General features: G+C 36.6%; 1 non-coding gene across 1 annotated transcript; it reads right to left on the minus strand.

The window, feature by feature from the left end:
* Positions 1–226: 226 nt before the first annotated feature.
* LOC131173533 (small nucleolar RNA R71) lies at positions 227–333 on the minus strand. The gene has a single exon (XR_009143849.1). It is a non-coding gene; the product is annotated as a small nucleolar RNA R71 (small nucleolar RNA).
* Positions 334–5972: the final 5639 nt, after the last annotated feature.

The following is a 5972-nucleotide window of genomic DNA, read 5'->3' on the forward strand; positions in this document are numbered from 1 at the left end:
TGCAGGTGAGGATCCACATAAGCATTTAAAAGAATTTCATGTTGTGTGTTCTAGCATGAAACCTCAAGGAGTTTCAGAGGATCAGATCAAGCTTCGGGCTTTCCCTTTCTCACTGGAGGGCACAGCTAAGGATTGGTTGTATTACCTTCCTTCTGGATCTGTCAACTCATGGAATGGAATGAAGTAGATATTTCTAGAGAAGTATTTTCTTGCTTCCCGTGCTGCTAATATAAGAAAAGAAATTTGTGGCATCCGATAGTACAATGGAGAGAGTTTGTATGAGTATTGGGAGAGATTTAAGAAGCTGTGTGCAAGCTGTCCCCATCATCAAATAAGTGAGTAGCTATTGATTCAATATTTTTATGAGGGACTTCTACCAATGGATCGCAGTATGATAGAAGCTGCTAGTGGAGGAGCTTTGGTTGACAAGACACTAGAAGAGGCAAGGAGGCTGATTGCTAACATGGCAGCGAATTCTCAGCAGTTTGGAATGAGAATGGATCATAGACCCGTGAAGGTTAATGAGGTAAGTACATCTAACCTTGAGAAACAAATTTCTGATTTAACTTCTTTAGTAAGGCAGTTGGCTGTAGGGAACTTTTAAACTGTTAAGGTATGTGAAATTTGTTCAGGTTCGAGTCATGCTACTAACATGTGTTCTGTGTTACAAGAGGATGAATCAATGCAACATGCTAATGCAGTAGGACATTATGGACAGCCACAACGCAAGTATGATCCCTATTCTAATACTTATAATCCAGGATGGCGAGATCATCCCAATTTGAGTTATGGGAATCAACCTGTGCAAAATCGATACCAGCAGCAAAGATCACAAGTGAATCAATCACATCCACCTCCACCTCCACCTCCCTCAAATCAAGGTATGTCACTTGATGAAATTGTTAAGGCTTTGACTAACAATACCCAATAGTTTCAACAGGAGACCAGAAATAGCATTCAAAACATAGAGAGGCAGATTGGTCAGTTAGCCTCATCTGTGAGTAAACTATAAGCTCAAGGTTCTGGAAAGCTCCCATCACAAACAGTCATGAATCTCAGAGAAAATGCGAGTGCGATACTGTTGCGGAGTGGGAAAGAAGTTGATAACTAGACTCCACATGAGCCAAAGAAGAAGCAAGGAGAAAAAGAGTTTGAAGTTCCTAAAATTGAGGTAAATACTGAACCTAAACTAAATAAGGTTAATAGTTCTATTCTTCTTCCATTCCCCTGCAGGTTGTAAAAGATGAAGAAAGAAGAATAAGAGAAAGAAATTTTGGAGACTTTTAGGAAGGTAGAGGTAAATATACCTTTACTTGATGCGATCAAACAAGTTCCTAAGTATGATAAATTCCTTAAGGAACTATGCACTACAAAGCGCAAGTTAAGGAATAATGAGAAGATCAGTGTGGGGGAAAATGTGTTAGCATTAATTCAGCAAAAATTACCCTCTAAGTGTAAGGATCTAGGTTCGTTTTCTATTCCCTGCAGAATAGGTTATTCTAAATTTGAACGCGCAATGGTAGATTTAGAAGCATCTATTAATGTTATGTCAAATTCAGTTTTTCAAACCTTAAATTTGGGTCCTTTGATAGAAACCAGTGTCATTATTCAGTTAGCTGATTGTTCTAATGCTTACCCATTGGGAGTAGTTGAAGATGTGTTGGTGCAAGTTGGAGAATTAATTTTTCCTGCAGATTTTTACATTCTAGATATGGAGGATAGTGTTCCCACATCAAAGTCAGCTTTGATTTTGTTTGGAAGACCTTTCCTAAAAACTGCCAAGACAAAAATTGATATGGATGATGGCACCTTAACTATGGAGTTTAATGGAGAGACTGTCAAATTTAATATTTTTGACCCCATGAAGTATCCTGCTGATGGTCATTCTGTCTTTTCTATTGATGTTGTTGATACAATTGTGCAGGATGTTTTTGAGTTAAGCATGGAGAATGAGTTAGAAATGGTGATTAGTCAAGGAATTCAAGAAATCAGTACCAATCAACCATTAAATGTAGAGGTTCAAGAGGCAGTAATGGCACTGCAGTCATTACCTCCTGCTCCAAAAAGGTATGGAGTATCAAAGATTGACTTACTTGTATCTCACACAAAATTATTACCTTTTGTGGTGCAGGCACCAGTTCTTGAACTCAAGCCTTTACCTAAGCATTTGAAGTATGTTTACTTGGGAGACAATGAGACACTTCCAGTTATCATCTCAAGTAATTTAACAAAGATTCAAGAAGACAGATTGACTAGGGTTTTGAGAGTACACAAGGAAGCAATTGGATGGACAATAGCTGACATCAAAGGTATAAGTCCATCAGTGTGCATGCACAGGATTTTAGTAGAGGATGAGGCTAAACTGAGTAGAGAAGCTCAAAGGAGATTGAACCCATAGATGATGGAGGTAGTGAAGAAGGAGATTTTAAAGCTACTGGATGCAGGAGTTATTTACCCAATTTCAGACAGCAATTAGGCAAGTCCAGTCCAAGTAGTGCCAAAAAAATCAGGAATCACTGTGGTAGCAAATCAAGATAATGAACTTGTTCCAACAAGGATTCAGAGTGGATGGTGAATGTGCATAGACTACCGCAAGTTGAATTCAACAACAAGGAAGGACCACTTCCCACTGCCATTCATTGATCAGATGCTTGAGCAGTTAGCAGGTAAGTTTTATTTCTGTTTTCTCGATGGCTTTTCTGGATATAGTCAAATTGTGATTGCACCAGAGGATCAAGAGAAGACTACCTTCACTTGCCCTTTTGGAACTTTTGCTTTTAGAAGGATGCCCTTTGGGCTTTGTAATGCACCTACCACATTTCAAAGATGCATGATGAGCATATTTTCATATTACATTGAGACTTGTATTGAGGTATTCATGGATGATTTTACTGTGTATGGTGATTCATTTGATGCATGTTTACATCATTTAAATTCTGTTCTTGAGAGATGCATTGAGAAAATTCTTATTTTAAACTAAGAGAAGTGTCATTTTATGGTGGAACAGGGGATTGTTTTGGGTCATGTTGTCTCTAATAGGGGTATTGAGGTGGATAAATCTAAAATTGATTTAATTGTGAACTTACCCTACCCCATAACTGTGAGGAAAGTACGCTATTTTCTTGGTCATGCAGGTTTTTATCGCAGGTTCATTAAGGATTTCTCTAAGATAGCATTGCCTTTGTCTAGACTCTTGCAAAAAGAGGTTCCTTTTGAGTTCAGTGAAGAGTGCAAGGAGGCTTTTGACAAATTGAAATTTGCATTGACATCACCCCCTATTATCCAGGCTCCTGATTGGACTATACCATTTGAAATTATATGTGACGCGAGTAATTATGCAGTGGGAGCAGTTTTAGGGCAGCATGTTGGGAAGCTCTTTCATGTGATCTATTATGCATCCAGAACACTAACTTCAGCTCAGCGCAATTATTCTATGACCGAAAAAGAGTTTTTGGCTATAGTTTTTGCTTTAGATAACTTTCGGTCATATTTGCTTGCTTCTAAAATAACTATCTTCTCTGATCATGCAGCATTGAAGTATCTCTTAGCAAAGAAGGAAGCAAAACCAAGGTTAATTAGATAGATCCTTCTGCTACAATAATTTGATCTTCAAATCAAGGATAAAAAAGGAGCTGAGAACCTGGTAGCAGATCATTTGAGCAGGTTAGTGACACAAAAAGATCCACTTTCTTTGCAGGAACTTTTTCCTGATGAGCAGTTATTTAAATTGAAAGGTATGATCCCTTGGTATGCTGATTTAGTGAATTATTTGGTTACTAAGGTTGTGCCTTTTGATTTGAGTAGAGCTAAGAAAGAGAAATTGAAAAGTAAGGCTAAGTATTATATGTGGAATGACCCGTATTAGTAGAAATTTTATTCAGATCAAATTATTAGGAGATGTATTCCTGATAATGAGATTCAATCTATTCTTGCATTCTGTCATGCCTATGCATATGGAGGTCATTTTGGACCCAAGAGAATAGGTAGAAAAATATTAGATTGTGGTTTTTACTGGCTCACTATATTTCGTGATTCATATTTGATTTACAAAAATTGTGAACAATGTCAAAGAACAGGAAGTTTAACCCATAGGAATGAGATGATTCAGAATCCAATACTTGTTTGTGAGATTTTTGATGTGTGGGGTATTGATTTTATGGGTCCATTTCCTTCTTCTTTTGGCTTTGTTTATATATTACTTACTGTTGATTATGTTTCGAAATGGCTAGAAGCAAAAGCCACCAGGACTGATGATTCTAAAGCTGTCATAGGTTTTATCAAGTCAAACATTTTTAGCAGGTTTGGAGTTCCTAGAGCTATAATCAGTGACCGAGGCACACATTTTTGTAATAGAATTGTTGAGGCATTGTTAAGGAGATATGGTGTTTTCCATAGAGTATCTACAACTTATCATCCTCAAACAAGTGGGCAAGCAGAGGTGTTTAATAGAGAGATCAAGTCTATTTTGGAAAAAATAGTGAAGCCAAATAGAAAAGATTGGAGCCTTAGACTTGATGATGCATTGTGGGCTTACAGGACTGCTTATAAGACACTCATAGGTATGTCCCCCTTCAGATTGGTATTTGGTAAGTTATGTCACCTTCCTGTGGAGTTAGAACATAAGACTTATTGGCCTGTTAGACAATGTAATTTGGATTGGAATACTGCTGGTGTGGAAAGAAAATTACAATTGGAGGAATTAGAGGAAATTCGACTTGAGGCTTATGAGAACTCTAAGATCTATAAAGAAAAGACCAAGGCATTCCATGACAAACTAATTCTAAGGAAGCAGTTTATGGTTGGACAAAAAGTTTTATTGTATAATTCTAGATTGAAGTTGATGCCTGGTAAGTTGCATTCTCGTTGGATTGGACCCTTTGTTGTTACCAATGTGTTTCCTTATGGTGCAGTTGAAATTCAAAGTTTAGAAACTAATAAGGTGTTCAAGGTCAACGGTCATAGACTCAAGTCATTTTATGAAGGGTTTCAGGAGCACACAGTGGAGGAGCTCAAATTGAGTAACCCAATTTATAAGGATTAAGGAGCTTTGTCATGTCGAGCTAACGACGATAAACAAATGCGCTACTTGGGAGGCAACCCATGGGTGGCTTGTTAGCCACAAACAGATTTGTTTTCTTTCCCTTATTTTATTTTATTTTATTTTCTAGCATTTTTTTTTCTTTTCTTTTGCATTTGGGCTTTACATTGGGGACAATGTAAGTTTTAAGTATGGGGGAGGAGAAATTTGTTACTGTAAATTTTTTTTATTATTAAAAAAAATGTTCTCATAAGTTTGATTCATTCTCCATACCATAGAGCAATTTTTTTTCCTGCATAAATCATTTAGGCTTGATTTAATGGTGAAATGATTAGTTATGTGTGCTTTAAACTAGTGTCATGCATCTTTCAAAACTTTGTTTAATCTATCAGGGCACTTTATAATATGTAGATGCATAAATTGGGGGAAAATAAAATGTTGAACTTGAAAATTGCTCTGCTATTTTAGTTAAGCAAACTAACCAGGGGTCTTCATGAACTCTATGTCGATTCTCAGTCCAAAAACTAACTAGGATATGAGCAAGGTACTTTTCTGAAGGTGACGGTGGAAATAAAAAAAAAAAAGTGATAACTGTGATAAGAGAGAAGTACCAATTTCAAATTAAATAAAATAAAAAAGGAGCATTTCTATCTATCTCCTCTAAGATTTGCAAATAGCTATACTTGTTGTGCCTTGATAAATTAGCCTTGTGTTTTGGTATGTATTGACTAAAATTTTATGAAACTTTAATTGTGTGAGCTTAATTGATTTCAAGCCTATTGTTTTATGTTGGAAAATTGTTGATATATTGGTATGGTATTGATGGAATTTGTTGTGATGGTTATTACCTTACTTGCTTCTTCTTTCAAACTTTTCATCTTTTGTTAGAGAATGTTGTGATAGGGCGAAGTTACGGAACTTCTAAGTGGAGTTG

The sequence above is a fragment of the Hevea brasiliensis genome, chromosome 14 (assembly GCF_030052815.1).
Source record: "Hevea brasiliensis isolate MT/VB/25A 57/8 chromosome 14, ASM3005281v1, whole genome shotgun sequence".
Classification (NCBI taxonomy): domain Eukaryota; kingdom Viridiplantae; phylum Streptophyta; class Magnoliopsida; order Malpighiales; family Euphorbiaceae; genus Hevea; species Hevea brasiliensis.